The sequence below is a fragment of the Zingiber officinale genome, chromosome 9A (genome assembly GCF_018446385.1).
Source record: "Zingiber officinale cultivar Zhangliang chromosome 9A, Zo_v1.1, whole genome shotgun sequence".
Lineage (NCBI taxonomy): Eukaryota > Viridiplantae > Streptophyta > Magnoliopsida > Zingiberales > Zingiberaceae > Zingiber > Zingiber officinale.
Window position 1 is genome coordinate 135794569 of NC_056002.1, and position 19360 is coordinate 135813928.

Genomic DNA, 19360 nt, shown 5'->3' on the forward strand with positions numbered 1-19360 from the left:
ATCTTGTGCTTCTATTGAAGTCTCTTTAGTTAAACCTAGAGTTACTGTAAGAAGTTAAATATCCAATTTCTTTGAAATGCTTTGTCTAGGAAGTGGTGGATGATCCCATAACCAAGAGGGAATAGTGTCTCGCCATGTTTAACCTGGAAATCAATCTTTGAAATAGATATTTAATTAACTTATGTAATATTGTTCAACTTCTGAAAAACACATAGGTTAAACTTGGAGTAAAAATGTTAAGTATCGTTTCCAATCCAAGTTTAACTTCTGAAGAGCAACTTGGATTAATAATGTTAAGCATCGTTTGCAATCCAAGTCTAACTTCAGTAGAGCACATGGGTAGCTAGGTTAAGTTCTGTGCTTGTACAAATTTTTGTACAAGGGAAACAGAACGGTGTTCCGAGTAGCAACCAACAATAACAACATAGAGCAATTGAATGAAATAAGCATGATGAAAACTAAACAAGTGAAATGCATTAATTAAAGTAGCAAGAGGGTAAGTGGCATTACAACAAACACGTAACAAGCACAAGCACTAAACGAAACTAAGTACTAAAGATAACGTGGAGATCTCTCCCTCCAATCGGATGATGGTAGATGCAAAACGAGCCAAGGACCTGACTGCTTGCGAACTGAGTGGAAGCATCTCTCCCAACTAGCACGAGTGCTTGTTGGTGGCGGATTTCAACGGTGAAGATTGGAGTGCCTTTCCCAACCAGCACAAGTGCTTTGACCCACATGGACTTTTCTCCTCTTGTCAAGTGTCTGGTTTTCTATGACCCACAACCGTAACCTGCTGGGACTTTTCCACCAAGTGTTCAGTCAATCCTTTAACCTACTTAGACTTTTCTTCTCATGCCAAGCGTCCGGTCCTCCATGACCCACTTAGACTTCCAAATACCAGGTGTCCAATCAACCTTTGATCCACCTGGTTTTTTAATGCATAGCTTTACTCATCAAGACTTTTCACCGCATAGCTTCACTCACTAGGATTTTTTCATTATGTAGCTTCACTCACTAGGACTTTTGAGCTGTCTACCTTCATTCAGCAGAACTTTTTAACTGTATGATTTTACTCACCAGGACTTTCCATTTGTCTGTCTTCACTCATCAAGACTTATCTTACTATCCAACTTCATTTATCGGGACTTCTCATCTGCCTGCTTCACTTACCAAGACTTTCTTTACTACTAGACTTCACTCACTAGGACTTCTTACAGTAAGTGCCCAGTTAACATTGACCTACTTAGATTTTCTTCTTCTGCCAACCACTCCATTGGTCTTGCCCTTGCCTAACCTTCAATTAGGACTTTACCAATCAAGTGTCCAGTCAATCTTGACCTACTTGACTACTCTCTCATATCAAACTTGTCAACCTTTGACCAGTGGAGAATTGTACCAACAATCTCCCAAATAGACAATTGCACCTACAATCTCCATATCTTGTCGAATATCAAAACTCAAGCTTGAGTCAAATTGGTCAATTTTGACCCAGGGATAATTACACTAACAAAACATAGGCTTCATTAACACATCTAGTAACCATTTGTCAACTAACAAATTATTGTAAATTGGCAGCCATGTTTGCTATGAGTTCTCTAGCTTCCTCAACCAAATCACCTCCACTAGTGGCATCCACCATATATCTATCCATCAATATAAGTTTATTTCATAATTTACCTCCCTCACATAACCTAAGGGTGGACTATAAAGGATGCCTAGGTGAGCATAATCACCTTTTGTCGCAATGTATCTATCCATCAGCAATAATCCTTCATAGAAATACTGGATAAGCAACTAATCACTGATTTGATATTGAAAGCAGCTAGAATAAAGTTTCTTGAATCTCTCCTAATATTTGTTGGGTTTGCAAGGTTGTAAATATAGTCCCACATTGTAAAACACATGGGAAAGATCATGGGTTTATAAAGAGAAAAGATATCTCCATTGGCATAAGGCCTTTTGGGGAGAGCCCAAGAACAAAATCATGAGGGCTTAGGCCCAAAGTAGACAATATCATGCAATTATGGAAATATCTAAATTCTTTTCGATCCTACAAGTGGTATCAAAGTCCGGATTGCCCAGAAGGTTTAACCACTAACTGTGCACAACAGTCATGGTCTGATTAAATCATGTGGGTACAATATTACCTCGAACAAAGAAAGTGGGGGCTCCTATGTTCGAATTAAGAGGACCAGACACCAGATAAGGAAATCCTAGTAGGTCGGGTGGATCGAAGGATAGGAAGAACTGGTGGGTAGAAGGATCGGACTTGGGACAATATCATACAATTGTGAAGATATCTAGATTCTTTTCGATCCTACAATATTTATGTAATGTGTATCTTGTGAGTTGTTGAATACTGTAAATATTCTTTCGGATGGCTGCAGTAAATGAAATAGGAAAGAATCTCACCAAAAATATATTTTTTTTCATCTTGAGCCAATTAGTGATAGAACCAGAGGGCAGATAGTACAACCAATCTATTACTATATTCGCTATCAAAAATGGAAATACTAGAGTTTGATGTCTTCCACCATATGTCATTCGATTTCATGGTTGAGCGCACTACATGAAATTTGTCTATGCCTACTAGGATCCTCACCATCAATACCATAAAATTTCAATAACAAATGTATGATTTGTCATAATTCAAAGTTCACATCTAACACAAGGTGACAAAAGGCGAATACACTCATCCCCAGCGCCCCCGAAATTCACATCTAACTCAAGATACTGGATGTAGAAGGGTTGATAAGTCACACCTGGTGCGCAAAGTTCTTTGAGAGTGCTATTGTTATTATTGTTCAACATATTGCTTCAAAGATATGAGAAAACAAGTTACTACAAAAGATCCTGATCAAATACTGAAATACTCAAGAAAACAAGATGAGAAAACACAAGAAACACACCAGACAAAACAAATGCACACAATAGAATTAAGACACCTAACCATTTTTAGAATTTTTATGACCATAAGCAAAAGTTAAACCGAAAAATGAAATGAAAAATTTTAAAAAAATGAAAAGTGTAAATGATGGAATATGACTAAAATAGCTCGTTATTCATGGTGAAGCAATGAGTATTGGTCCCTACACCCTTTTCCATCAACCTGCAAAATTTGAAGGAAATTGTAGATACTAAAAAAAATTTGTCAATCAAAAAAATTAAGTAGAAAAATAGAAAAACAAAAAAGCAATTCTACAATTATCAAACACCAGTAGTACTCCCCGATAATTGTGCTATTTTAATCTGATCATATTGTTGTGATACAATATCAAATAAATTACCGAACTCCTCTATACTAATATAGTATAGGGATCACTCAGATCATTTCTCACAAGGAATATAACGGTAGAATAATAATCTCAGAATCAAATTATTATTCATTTTGGTGTTTAGATTTTGGTATTGCAAATAAGGGTTTGGGTTTGACTCTAAGACTAATCATTGAAGAGCAATGTGAGTAATTAAAACTAACCTAGTTAAACTACAATTGTGACAGAATTAAACAAACTCAAAGCATTCAACCAAATATAATATAATCTAACCTACTTGAATCCAAATGAATAATAAGAACATAAAGCAATTGAACAAAATAAGCATGATGAAAACTAAACAAGTGAAATGCATTAATTAAAGTAGCAAGAGTGTAGGGGCGTTAAAACAAACATGTAACAAGCACAAGCACTAAATGAAACTAAGTACTAAAGATCTGAACTAGAATATTTTGGCTTCGTCTGTAGGAACATTTGGCAAAAGGCAAAATCACTCGCCCCCAGCGCCCCCGTTGCACCCGACCCAAGGCCATCACGAGGGAGGTAAATCACAGTATCCTGAGCGAGCATGTGGCAGGTGGGGTGAGTTGCACAAGGACCGGGGATTTATGCCTCGACTACCCTGAGTTTCGATCCCACGACTTCATTTGGCAAGCATCCTACCACATACCAACTCGGATGACCTGTGGGGTCACATCGTCTGTAGGAACATGAGATGAGATAAAGACGTTGAGGTCAAAGATTTGAAGGAAAAATTAGCAACGATCATTCTGATGATCTTCTTCAATCATCCAACCAAAGCATATCCTCCGATCTAATCTAATCTATTGATTTTTCTCATCGTATATGTTCTAGAGCAATCTGGAGCATCCATTCAAGATCTGAGCACATCTCTCCCTCTGCACCGATGCTTCATCTTCTCTGGGCTCCGCCCCATCCGTGATCTTCCTCGCAAGGTGGAACGGGGTTTCCCTTCCAGCTCCAGCGATCTTCAAGGCACCTTCATTTCCGATCAGTCCATCTGAAGCTTCCAACAACATATCCAAGATTCGGACAGCAGATCCACCTCATTTCCCTTCCATTTGTGGCAATCCTACAACAGCCTTCCTCCAACAGCAGCCTACATGCGGACAGCTCCTTCCATTCGAGATAGCAACTCTTCATCCATCAACAAGCTTCGATATCTTGATGAGTTAGTCCGAAAACTTGATGTTGGTTGATCTCCATGGTTGATTGGTTGTATGAGTTGTCAATATGTTGATTTGTTTCATTTGGTTCTTGAATGATTGTAGTAGAATTTTAGCTCCCCATGGTATAAATTTCATGAACACAGGCTTAATTGATTGACGTGTGTAAGGTGTTGGATTAAATTTCCCAACATTACTTTAAGTTGATTGTTCATTTGGTTAACTAGATGGATGAGTTGATTGGGTGGTGGTTATGGGTAGTTCAATGTTTAAGATGTCATGCATTTGGTTCAATTTGGATGATGCTTGAAAGGTGTTTGTATAAGTGCCCAGGGTTAGTTTTAAAATAATCAATCGAGTTAAGGTAGACCTTGTGTATTTGATGTCATGTGTCTGAGTGCGCATGTACTTAGGAACACAAAAAGTTGAGTGGAAAATGCAGTGAGTGGGAAAGATGACACGAGAAATGAGTTGATAGGCTCAGTGCGTCCGAGGAACAAGGAGTTGCGGGAGAGTACATTGGTGGATCGAGAAGGACATGTCCAGCATATCTGAGGGACAAGAAGTCGGGGAAGAAGCTTGCTCGAGGAGATGGTCGAAGTTGGATTCAGATGAGCTTAATTCCATATGCCCGGAGCATCACCCACGCTAGCAAAGTCCGAAAAGGGTCAACCCAGAAGTTGACCTTGAATTGTTGAAGACTTGAGGACTTGAGGTGCCTCAGTTGTGTGGAGGCACCTCGGATGGCCAGATTCACTTTTGCCGCAAATTGGACTGGAGGCGCCTCTGATGGACCAGAGGCGTCTTGGATGAATAGTAGCCAAGATGCCTTCAGCTGATTGCAGACACCTCCATTAAACAATAGTCCTTTGCTGCCATTGCGACTAGGATAATGTTTTATCCACTTGGAGACGCCTTAGATGTCTTTGGAGGTGCCTTCAATACCACATCACAATATCAACTTTTTTCCAGAACACTATAAATAACACCCTAGAGCTAGGAATTCAACAATATGCTATGTACTCATTTTCTATATTCATTTTTTGAACTTTCAACTATTATAAGAGGCTACTCCACCTTCAACTAAGGAGATCTTTTTTAAGCTTTTATTACCTTGGATTAGTAACCTCTCTAGTTGTAAACCAAGTAAAAATTCTGAGAGCGGATCCTCTGGACCGCGCTTTGCTGTCCAGAGGATGCACCACTTCATTCATTGGTCCATTTGAATGGACCCCATCAATTAAACATGTGGAGTCCATCCAAATAGACTAATCATCATTTGTGGTCTTGCGGGCCAGGGGATCCCGCCTAGTAAATTTTGCGTCTCGTACTTAATTCTTTTTATATCATTTATTTTGTTTAAATAATTAGTGTGTCCTTGCTAAGTAAGTAGCAAGAGAAAGTTCTAAATTTTTATTGCAAGCTATTTACCCCCTCTAGCCGGTCCACTTGATCCAACAGTTGATGGAATGTTTCTTAGATTTTAGTTTGGTAGTCCCTTTAGTTAGTTGTTTGCGTTGCTTTGTTAATGTTGAATCCATTATGTTTGTGTCCTTCCTTTGAATGTAATTTGGATAGATTAGCTTAGATTTTGTTACATGCTCTAGGCTTCATTAAATGTTTCATTTCATTATGTGTTTACTCGATGTTGCTTACTATTTCCATGAATTGATTAGTGATCATAGTTTAGTTTGCTAACCTTTTTGTTAGTTGCATTGCTTTCCATTTATTGTTTCTAGCCTTAACATTTGAAAACACAAATCCCAATTTCAAATAAACTGATCCTAAGATTTATCATGTATTATCTACATTCTTGGTGAAAGATGACCCGAGTCATTTCTATACTGCATTAATGTAGAGGGGTTTGGTACTTAAATTGTTTGAAAATGTGTCACGACAATATGCTTATTAGGCAGCCCCTTTCTTTGCTACAATAGGGATGCTACCATAAGGGGGTCTTCTCCATGATTGTTGGTATGCTGTTAGAATCGTCGCTTTCTCGACGACTATTCAAGAGCGGCCTAAGCCGTGGCTTCCTTCGCATGGTAGGCAACATCCTCAAACAGGCCATCGTCCAATGCACACGATGCCATCCCAGATGTAATACCATCAACATCTCGGCTAAGGATTTTCCTCAAGAGATCATCTTCAATTCCCTTAGTGAGGAGGGCCTTGGCTTCCATATTTATTATCGTAACATGCTCCTCCGCATGATCGACTGAATCAGCGTATTTTGAATATTGCTAACACTATTTTACTTTATTATTTTATATTTATAAAGGCTAATTCGATATTGGAGGAAAGTCTTAGTGGATCAAGTCAATCTGCATTAAGCATAAGAAGTCGAACAGGTTAGTTAGACTAAATGTTTGGTAGGTATGTAAGGTTAGTCCTAGAAAGGTCTTTCGTTCTGGAATGCAGTGAAAGGCCTTTCGTTCTGAAAGGCAGTGAGCGTGTGTCCTAATTAGGACAACCTTAGATATTGATCCAACTGAAAAAATCAACAGAGGTTGTCAGTCGAGATCAAACAATCTTAACTGCCAAGATTAACTCATGCATAGTCATATTGTTTTTAACTTTATTTTACAAGACCATTATTAATATTCTTGTTGTGCTAACTCTATTTTGCAGAAAACGGAGAAATGGATTTACCGAAGAGTTCGGTTCACCAAATAAAGTGATTCGATCGACCAATCCAAGTGGATAAGCACAGACAAATCTGTATCCATGCAGAGAAGGAAATAGAGATCCAATCATCTGATTAGGATGATCAATCAACTGAACAAATTTGGAAAGAACAGAACGGATATGATAGGATTGAAACAGTAAAGGAAATTATAGGATCCAGTCAACTGGACAGGGTTCAATCAAACAGAAAAGTAGATTTCACGGAATCAATCAGATCATATCATAGCAAATAAGGAAAGAAAATGGACCAGTAGTTTGATAGAAGGTTCAATCGACCGAAAGGTTTCAGTCAACTAATCGATTTTCAGTCGACCGAACAAAACCTATAAAAGAAGCCTTGAGATCTGAGGCTCAACATCAATTCTCTTATCGATCAATGCTCTGTTTGTGCAATTATTGTCACTGCTATGCCAAGAGTTTTTCAGATAACCTATGAATAAATTCTACTTCTACATTATCAGGATAATTTACTTGCATTTATTGAAGGATATAGTAGTGTATTACTATCTTCCTCATATCTTGTACAACTTTTCCTCCTTATGCGAAAGCTTTTCGGAGAAGGGAACTTTAGTGGATTGTCTATTCAGAAACGATCTAAGGGATCGTGGATTTTGAAGTAATAGTCTTAGACTATGAACCAAGTAACTATCTGAGTCTTCTTTCGTATTTATTTTTTTTGTTGCATATCTACTCTATTGCTTATTTTGGAACTACAATTGCATCTACTATCGCTTGCAGGTTCTCAATATGATGGGCAGAGGATCTCTATGCAACAACGCGAAGAAGGTGTTCACACTAAGTACTACCCATATTGGCATAGGTTGCTCCATTGGATTAGTCACCTCATTTGTCAGCGGGTCAAGAAGTTGTTAACTTTGGGTGATGAAACCCCAAATTGATTCAAGAAGTTGTTAATTTGGGTGATGAAACCCCAAATTGATTCAAGAAGTTGTTAACTTTGGGTGATGAAACCCCAAATTACATTCACTTTCTCTTGTTATCATCTATTGTCAATTTAATAATATGGAGTTTGCAAGGCAAATGTTTGCTGTACTGCTTGATCTTTTCGGAATGCTATCAAATTGCTGGGTTTCCATTACTCAATGATCTGTCATCCAATGCTATATGCTTCATTGTTGTTACTTTAAAACTCCTGATGAGCTCAATGTGACTTGATTCGTATAATGAGAATCAACAAATAATCTCAAGGAATTCTCACTAGCAAGATAAATCTCTACGTCTCATTGTCGCATTCATCTTTTATAGTCTTAGATAGGATTGGAAAGCTTTTACTGAGCAGTGTGCTACTAAGCATGAGGTTGTTGGTGTTCTAAATGTAATTTTTGAATCACTTTCAACTAACAAGTATAAGTTGTTATTTGTTTTTCAATTTATTGAAGAAAAGAATGAACTCTCTAATTTTTCTTCTGTCTAACTTACAAAGCTACAATAAAGCAGTGATATTATCCTCACAGAGTGCCTAGTTAACTTAAGGATAGCAGATATGCTACAATGAGATAAAGATCAATTTTCGACGGATATATATCCTCAAGAAAAGTGTCGCCTACCCTCTATTAATTTTGTAGCAAATTCATTTCTAATTTACATAGATCTAAAATGAATTTTATTTCCGTCTAAAAATCAATCTCTAATTTATATAAATTTAAAATAGATTTTTTTCTGTCTCAATTTTTATTAAATTTTAATGATTTTTTTATAGAAATTATACAGTTTCATATTCTATTTGTAATCTGTATTTATTTTTGTTTGTAAAATTTTATTTAGAGTTTCGTCTCAAATTCATTTCAAATTTCATCTCAATATTTTTCAAATATTACATTTTATTAAAGTAAAACATATTAGTAATTTTATAGTAAATTCATCTTTGATTTACATAGAGTTGCATATAAAAACTTTTCTCTATCAGGGATAGAGTCACCTATAATAAATTTTTCTCTGTCTATGATAGATTCACCTACGAAAACTTTATTTTGTGGATAGAGCCGCCTACAAATACTTTCCTCTGTCTGGGCTGTCATGGACAAAGTTGCATACAACAAACTTTCCTCTGTCAGGGACAAGGCCATCTACAACTATTTTCTTTCATTAGGAATAGGTCTGCCTACAACATACATTCCTCTATTAAAGTCAGAGCCACCTACAACATTTATTTTCTTCCGTTAGGGATGGGGCCGCCTCCAGCAATTTCCTCCATCAAGGATAGAGTTGTCACTTACTCTCCCGACTCATGAGTTTTCGTTGTAGCCTTATTAGGGAGTTGCACTTGTACACCAAGTTCTATTGCATTTATTTCATTTTTTGAATATGAATTATAGCTCTTCGTTCCAGCTCTACCTTGAGGTGCTCCACCTTGACGGCTAGCAACTCTATTTCACCCCTCTTCCACTCCCAGCATCTCAGCCACATGGACCTTGACATCAAGTACCTTGGTGTCGTTGATGGGACAATTTCCTAGTCAGTCAGGTTACACCTTCCTTACACTAGACTTGAGGAGGATGCTTGTGATGGGTGGAGACAACAAGGACCATGTGGCAAGACTCGGTTAAAGCAAGGGTCATGTGGCAGGCTCCAAGACTTAGCTAACGTAAATATCCTCAATCTACAACCTCCCTAAGTCGATTTGACTTGTAGGGCCAATCTAAATGCCGAGCTAATCCGATCTACCAAGTCGATTTGACCTCCCGAGTTGTAAACTGCCCAACCTCTCAACTTCCCGACCTCCTGGCATGCGAAGGGGTGTAGCAATTACTACACTGTGGTTATAATGGTACTCTTTAAGAGAGTGTGTCCGTTGGACTTCTCTCCAAAAGGTATGCCCTTTGAACTTCTCTCCCTACAAAAAAAAAATGATAATCTTAATTAGCCTCACTGTCTATCTCTGGGGGTGACCAGCCCGGTCCCACAAAAGTTTCCCACCGGTCACCAGGGTAAATCGGGAAGCGCACGCGACAACCAGCTTAGAAGTCCAGCATCCTTTGGTTACACCCCTATTTGGAGGAAAAATTCTTACAAATATGTCGTAGCTGGAGTTCAAACCGCTGGTACCTGGATGACAACTATACAAGATTATATGATAATATGCTCTAAGGGAGTCAACTATCATCATCCTATCTCATGTCATTTACTTTACTATGTTTTACTCTATCATTTCTCCGTTTTATATTATTTGAATCTGCATGATGACTCAAGCATCAAAGTCACATCATCACCGGGGTAACTCCTAGTGAGCCCTATAATTAGAGCGGTCAATTTTGAATGGGCCCGTTGGGTAGACTCGCTCTGACAAATAATTTAAGTAGATTGGATTAAATTTTATCAACTCATTTTAAGGTTGGTCCAAGCAAGTTGACCCACCTAGGCTCGTGACCCACGTGGGTCAGCCCGTGGTGGGCTTGGGTTAGCTTGTGGATTGAGAAAAAAATTCCTCTAAAATTTAAAACTAAAGTGGAAAATTCAACCTTAAGAATTTATTTACTCATGGGCTTGACCCGTATGATCCACAATCCAAACTTAAAATTTGCAACCTTTTCTATTTATTTTTTGCGAGTTTGTGGGCGAGCCCACCTAACCTGCAATCCACCTTGGGTTAGGTTAGAGATTTTTCAACCCACCAGGATGGCGAGCCGACCCTTCCTCACCGCTATATGATAGGTTTTTGGCTAGTCGATTCGCTCGCCATGGGTTGACCTGTTTGACACTATCTATGATGCATGTAATTCTCTGCAGGAATCGACCAGAGTCAACTATGCCATGAGAAGAAAGCGGGGAGAAGGCTTCAATGTCATTGCTCTTTGTTATGGGGCGATTTCTGACACCACGTCATTGCGATGAGATTTCTTAGGTTGAAATAGGCTCTAAAATAATTCATCTTCTATTATAAAATATCCTTAACCATCACCCATCCCACCACCACTTTTAAGAAATTAAATTCGGCAATTTACCAAAAGGCGTACTACTGTTAATGTATTTACCAAAAAGCGCATCACGGTTTTGTATTTACCAAAAGGCGGAGTTTACCAAAATCAATTCCCAGATTACCCCTCTGGCTAACCTGGCAACTGTCTTTTTCAAACATATTTTTCCAAGCATCCAAGCCGAAAGTAGAATAGAAAAATAATTTGTGGTTCGGATACACGTCTTCTCACCGTCGCTCTCCCTTCATCCCTCTGTGTGGTGTTATAAACTTGAAAGAAAAAAAAATATGAACCCTGCGCTTGCCATTACTGCTCGTGGTGGTTGGCGATTGCAATAGACCAGTTAGGTTTATGGCATAATTGCGTAAGAGTTGCTAGAGGAGACCAAGGACAAATTAAGTTAAGAAGGTCAGCCGAGAAGGACAAACTTCTTGCAAGAGGGAAATTAGTAAAAGCACACATTTAAAGATTTAGACATGTATGTATGGATTTTTTTACTGTAAAATAGGGTAGTGAAGGTAAATAAAAAGTACACCATTTGTGTGTGAAGGGTGGCAGCAAAAAGTGATTTTATGGTTAATTTTGGTTGTGTGGGGAATAATATTCAATAACACCTGAATTATGATGTAATAGAAGACTTAATCGATTTAATTCATGTTAGTTTTTGACGTTGATAGTTAAGTTTGGCTAAAAATTGTTTATTTATGGTTTAGGGTTTAGTCAGTGGTGGTCCTAGTTTACAAGAAGTATCTGCTTCAAAAGTGATCTGATATATATGATATCAGGCCCACCTTGGGCCTGATATCGATAATGTATTATATGGTTAAAATTTTGCTTTTACATCAGACCCTTCCTAGTTTGAGCAAAATTACAATTTAACTACAGAAAAAGATTATGTAGTTGCAAATTTACTAAAATAGTTTGTAATTTATTTATCAGGGATGATCATATAACTGACGAAATTCTATCTGAGATATGGAATACTCTTGATGCAACTTCTAGCATTGGACATGCAGATAATGTAGGAGAAGTATCCAGAACAAATATTCCATCATCTTCACAGTATAGTTGTGTGCATAACACAAATAGAAATACAAGCAGTAATTTCACATTTGATCTAAATGAAGAAGCTAGTATTCAAGAAGATGAGGTTCTGAACCCGTGTGCAACACTTGTTGATTACTATCAGCCTAGTTGGAGTGAGGAGGAAGGGTATTATAACCGAAATGGAGAGGAAATGCAATGCAATACAGATGTACAAGAATTCTTTGCTGATGATATGCAGATTGAACAATATGAAATATCTCAAGAGCAGTATAGTGACTTAGAGGAGGAGTTCCCAATAGCTGATGATCCATATATTCTAAATTCTCGATTGCTCCAAAGGCCAATTGAAGAGGCAACAGATCAGCATGAATTTTTTGTAGGACAGATATTTCAGTCTCGACAAGAGTTCAAGAATCAACTTGTGAAGCATGTCATGGTTAAACATATGAGATATAACCCAGTTGACACTAGGAAAAATAAAGTAAAAGCTGTCTGCTTCAATCAACCGTGTAAGTGGAGAGTAGTTGTGTAACGACCCAATTTTCCCTATTTCGAGTTCCAAAAGTCCTTAAAATAATTTAGAAATGTTATAGAAATATTCTAGAGATTTTTAGGAATTTTTGGAGTATTTTAATGTAATTTTTGGAGTTCGTTTGGTATTTTTACCAAGAGGAAGAAGTTTCAAAAAAATAAAGAGCTCCAACCGAGGTTCGACCCATAGACCTCGGACAAGTCATAAGCCTTAAGTGAAGCGAGATAACCAAGTGTTCCACAAATATTTCATGAGCAAATAGGAACTCAATTGATCTTAAGTCAGAGTTAGCCTTAAGCCATAAAAGGGAACAGAAAATACCAAAATAAAGGGCTGAGGCAAGGTTCGAACTAACAACCTTTGACTCAGCCAAACCTTTACCTGTCCAGGCTAGCCAATTGTTCCGCGGGTATTTTCTGATCAAAGTAAGGGCGGAATTAATTTAAGTTATAGTAAAGAACAGAAATAAAACTCAAGTTATAAGGAGAGGACTTAAGTTATTTCCCGTGACCTAATTCCTTCTCACCTCTTCTCCTCTTACGCACGCGCGGCGCGGCGAGGCGATTTTCTGCTCTCGGCGGAAGAAAGGGCGACGGAGCTAGGTTTCCTCCCTCTGGCGCCGGCTAAGGGTTTTTCCGGCCGGTCTTCACCGTGCGTGATCACCTCAACGAGGAGAACTCGAAGACGCGAAGAAGAGGCCGAGATCATGAGTTTCTCCGAAGCCCTAGAAGCTGTCTCTTACGGTTGTAAGTGCAAGAACAAGAGGTGAGTTGCTACTCACCTGCAGTAGGAGTAGTTCCGCGATTTTGTCTTTCTTCTTTGCTTTGCTTTCGGATTCTTGTTCCTTCTTTAATTTCGAAGCATGTTGACCCTTCAGCCCTTTTAATTGAGTTTCATGTTCAAAATTCTAATGGTTGTTACCTTAATGGGCAGTTCGGTTGCACAATGAGAAGGGTAAGAACAGTTTTCTGGAGTTGCTGTGCATCCGGGTTTTTTTTTCATTTGTGGACAGTAAGCATAAAGATATGTTGCATGAGGTTTGGTTTGTGCACGTCAAATAAAGCAATGCAGATTTTATTAAGCTTTTACTTTCATGGTACATACAGTAGGCATGAGAGAAATATGTAGCAGTGCAGTTGCATCTCCTTAAGAATGCACTTCCTTTGGAAATACAGTAGGCATGAAGATTTTGATATGCATGTTTTAATGTAGATTTGTAAGCAATCGTTTTAGTTTTTAATGCAAGTTTTGTGAGCAATCAACTTAGTTAGTATGCAGAATTTTATAGCTTGAAGAAATGTAACAAGTTTTACATAAGTTTTTGAATCCCAGCAGGTTTTAGCTTGAATTGTGCTATTTAGTGGGCACGAACAACCTTAATCCAAGAACGTAGTGTTGGCTTTCTTGCTATTTAATAAACATGAACAGCCCTGTTTAGTAGCATTAAAAATTTAGTTTTTCTTGTTTATTTTATAAGCACGAGCAGTTTTTTTAATTGCTGTAATGTGAGCATATGCAGATTTCATTAAGTACTAGTATGCAGCTTTTATTAATCTTACAAGTGCAGATTTTATTAAGTTTATAATGCAGAAATTTATTAATAGTATGCAGGAACTTATTAGTAGTATGCAGATTTGATAAGTATAGTATGCAGACTTTAATAAGTAGATTTTTATAAGTATAGCATGCAGATTTTATAAGTATAGTATGCAGACTTTAATAAGTAGATTTTTATAAGTATTGCTTGCAGATTTTGATAAGTATTGCATGCAGAATTTCAGTTTTAGAATAGATTTTTATTAAGCTTATAGTACAGAATTTTTGATTAGCATAATATGCAGCATTTTATTAGCATAGCATGCAGAATTTTGATTAAGCTTGTATGCAGATTGTTTTTAGTTAAGCCTTTCGAGTTTAGAATTGTTTAAGCATATCAGATTTAGAATTTGCTTAAACATTTTAATTTAGTAGAAGCATTCCTTTATTGGAATTATTAATAAGAACAAGTATTTTACTTGAACAAGTATAAGAAAAATAAAGAAAAGAAAGAAAAAGGCCAAGGCCTTAAGTAGATTCCAAAGTCAAGACTTTAGGGATTTTGGCACACGAGGTGCTTATTAAAATGCCAAGACATTTAAAGAAGAAGTAAATAAGATAATAAGTATTTTATTTTTAAAGGGCATGTACCGGACACAAGGTCCAAGGGATGAGCTCCAAGTTGCCCCTAGGCACAAGGCCTAGAAGTATCTTAGTAGTTTCGGGATTAGCTACCTCGATTCTTATTAAGAATGCGCGCAAAGTGGTACAATGCCGGGCCCAAGAGAAGTTGATTACTATTTTGAAGTATTAAAAGTATAAGTTTTTGAACAAGTAAAAATAAGTTTTACTTAAGAATAAAAGTACTAAAGAATAAGTTTTAAACAAGTGAAATAAAAGAATAAATTTAGAGTAAATGAAGTAAGTTTCACTTTGTTTTAAAGATCATCAAGTTTAGCTTTCTTTTATGCTAGCAGCTTTTACATGTTTAGTTTCTTACATGTTATTGATTTGCTAGTTGATGAGCATGTTTAGCTTTATATGTTAGCATTTTAGTTAGTTTGCTTTCTTTATTAGTTTATGAGCATGATTAGCTACACATGTTTAGTATATTAGTTAGTATACTGTCTTTACTATTTATGAGCATGTGTAGTTATACATGTTAGCTTTTCTGTTAGTTGATTTCTTTGCTATTTATGAGCATGAGTAGCTTTACATGTTAGCATTCAGTTTTAGCATTTTTTTTATTTATATACATGCATATCGAGTTTTTGTGAGTAGATAGCGCTCACTAAGCTTTATGCTTATAGACTGCATTTCCTCCTACTGCAGAAAAAGGAAAAGCTAAGGTATGAAAGGAAGACGATAAGGTGGTGGTGATGAAGGTGTGTGATGGCTGGACTATGGAGAGATCATGAGTTTGCTAAGGAGTTGTTAAAACTTACCTGATTAGAGTTTCCTTTTCTTTTCTCCTTAATGCTATGATGAAGTTGAGATTGTAATTGAGTCTATTCCGCACTTTGTTATGTTTTATTGTTGGAGTATTATCTGTTTACTATTGCTAGAGTAGTTTCATTCTTCTTATTGAGTTATTATACTGCGTGGTTGAGTGATTATATGTTCCAGCCGCCTGTGGCTGAGTATATATTATTTGTATTGTTGATTTGGTCACCGGTACAGGGGAGATTCTGCTGAAATTTTTCGGTAGGGTTTCCATATGATTTTTTTAATCATACCGGTTAAGTAGAGTTAGTAGTCAAGTAACGGTCATCCTTAGAGTGTAGTAGTAGTAAGAAGGGTGGTCGTTACAAGTTGCCAGGGGGGATGTCGAGTTCATTGTTACGAAATATATAAAGGAACACCAATGTGACACCATTAGGGAAAGTGCTGATCATCAAGCATGCTCTTCATCCTTTGTAGCTTCTTTTGTTGAAGAGCAATTTCTTGCTAATGAATAATACAAGCCAAGTATGATTATAGCAGATATAAAAGCCAGGTTCGGAGTGACCATATCCTACAGAAAAGCTTACATAGCTCGAGAGAAAGCGATGAAGAAAGTTGTTGGAGATTATGATCAAGCATATAGAGATCTTCCACTATATCTGCGTGAGTTAAGAGTAAGGGATCCTGAAACCTATGTTGCACTACACAGGAATGGGGATAATCAGTTCCAACGATGTTTTTGGCGTTTTGGAGCTTGTAGGAGAGTATTCAGGTCTTATCTGCGTAAATTAATTGGAATTGATGCCACACACCTAAGAGGCAAATATCCGGGTGTGTTGTTGATGGCTACATCAATAGATGCTAATGACAATGTCCTCCCAGTAGCCTTTGGAATCGCTGAAGTTGAATGTGGGTCTGCATGGGAGTGGTTTCTGGATTATACGAAGAGATTCTTTAATGTTGATCCAGAGTCAATGAGTATAGTATCAGATAGACATCGTGGCATTATAGCAGCAGTTAGGAAAGTCTACCCTACTGCCCATCATGTTTTTTGTTGCCACCACATGTCTTGCAATATGGTAACAGATACTGGCAGTAGGTCAGGTTTAGGGTTGTTTTGGGCAGCTGCTCGAGCAAACACAACACTACAATATGATCTCATAATGCAGTCCATGCTTGAAAAACATCCAGATTCTCATAAGTGGCTTCAGAACATTGACCCTAAAAGATGGGCTAATGCACACTTTAGTGGGAGAAAGTACACAATGCTAACCACCAATTGTGTAGAGAGTTTAAATGCTTTGTTCAAGGAGACGCGTGAACTTCCGATAAACAGGTTAATTGATAATACCATAAGAAAGGTAGCTCAATGGTTCTGTAACCGTAAGGAGGAAGCGTCGAAATGGTATGTAGCGTTGACACCTCATGCTACCAAAGAAATGCAATCACGGAGGGAGAAAGCTAGACGATATAAAGTCCACCCCTACTCTCAATCCGAAATGGAAGTAGAGACATGGGGTGCTTCATACATTGTTGATTTGGAGAGGAAATATTGTAACTGTGGGGAGTTTCAAATTTCAGGATTGCCTTGCTCACATGCAAATGCTGTCATAATTCATCGGAACATGGATACACTCCCATATTGTGAGCATTACTTTCATTCACATAATTGGAAAACGACATACATGGATCGTATTTACCCCTGTCGAAGCAAAGAATTTTGGCCTAGGGGTGTCAACAACATTATAGTGCTATGTCCCCGTAGCCTTGTGCAGCCTGGTAGGCGAAAGAAGGCAAGGATCGAGTCAAAACATAATGGGAAGGTAAAAATCAAATGCAGCAGGTGCAAACAACTGGGCCATAATCGGAGGACCTGTAGAATGCCGCCAGCCCCTGGATCTTGACTGAATTATAAATTGGAGGAGTTGAGGCATATGTTTTGTATGAAGTACATAAATAGGTTTGTAAGATAAACAGTTGTTAAAAGTGATGTTTCTGTTATATACGTTTATGGAGTATTTAGTTTGTGTTACAGTTTTATGGTAGGTATGAGAAGTGTAAACCATCACCTGCAAGGCAGAAATAATACTTCACACCATATCTCCATTGTGTCAAATAAAAATGCGATACATTTTAATTCAACAGGAAGGGTTCGTAATTTTAAAGTCACATTAATATGTAGTGAAATATAGATGTGTTAAAACATGCACAAAGGGAGTGTAGTAATCCTTGCAAAATAAGATAGGACAGCAGTTCTAGGTCATTGAAATGGGGTATAAATATGTTTTGACACCAGATATACCATCTTCCCAGGTAGACCTTCACAGGGGACTTGATTTCATGTAGATCCAAATAGGGGAAGGCCATCAGTGGGTTTAGGTCAAAACTCACTGATGGACCTTGACACCTCTGATTGGATCCATTTCAGCTATAGTGGTATTCTGGAGTTGCAAGGACTCCAAATATGCTGGCAAATCATTATTTATATATCTATAGGTGCTGGGAAAAAATAATATAAAATCAGGCTTCGTTAGGCCTGATATGCTTGGATATCAGGCCCAATGTGGGCCTGATATGACTATCATTTAATAAAGCATTATTCTATCTCCCCCTAATATAAACAACAAGCATTCTTACAGGTGCCTGATCAAAATAATAAAATAACATCAATTTTAATAGTCACCTCCCATAGGGTAGAAAAGAAAAGTTGTGCAATGTTCCGTGCCTACTGGCACGGAGCCATACTTCCTAATCCATGGTGTATAAATTATGTTTGACACCATAAATACCATCTCCCCAGCAAGACCTTCACTGGGGACTTGATTTCATGAAAATCCAAGTAGGGGAGGGCCATCAGTGGGTTTTGGTCAAAATCCACTGATGGACCTAGACACCTCTGATTGGACCCATTTCAGTTCTAGTGGTTTTATGGAGTTGCAAGGACTCAGAATCTGGTGGCAAATAATTATTTAAATATCTATAGGTGTTGGGAAAAATTTAAAATACAATCAGCCTCCGTTGGACCTGATATGAGTGGATATCAGGCCCAACGTGGGCCTGATATCCAAGCATATCAGGCCCAAAGTGGTCTTGGTATGGTATCCTTTCTTATAAATTTATACTATCTCCCCTTTTCTATAAACTCAAAATGTGCTACCATGCTCCTTATGAAAAAATAAATGGCAACTGGCACGGAGCCATACTTCCTAATCTATGGTGTATAAATTATGTTTGACACCATAAATACCATCTCCCCAGCAAGACCTTCACTGAGGACTTGATTTCATGAAAATCCAAGTAGGGGAGGGCCATCAGTGGGTTTTGGTCAAAACCCACTGATGGACCTAGACACCTCTGATTGGACCCATTTCAATTCTAGTGGTTTTATGGAGTTGCAAGGACTCAGAATCTGGTGGCAAATAATTATTTAAATATTTATAGGTGCTGGGGAAAATATAAAATACAATCAGCCTCCGTTGGGCCTGATATGCTTGGATATCAGGCCCAACGTGGGCCTGATATGAGTGAATATCAGGCCCAACGTGGGCGTGATATCCAAGCATATCAGGTCCAAAGTGGCCTTGGTATGGTATCCTTTCTTATAAATTTATACTATCTCACCTTTCTATAAACTCAAAATGTGCTACCATGCTCCTTATGAAAAAATAAATGGCAACTGGCACGGAGCCATACTTCTTAATCCATGGTGTATAA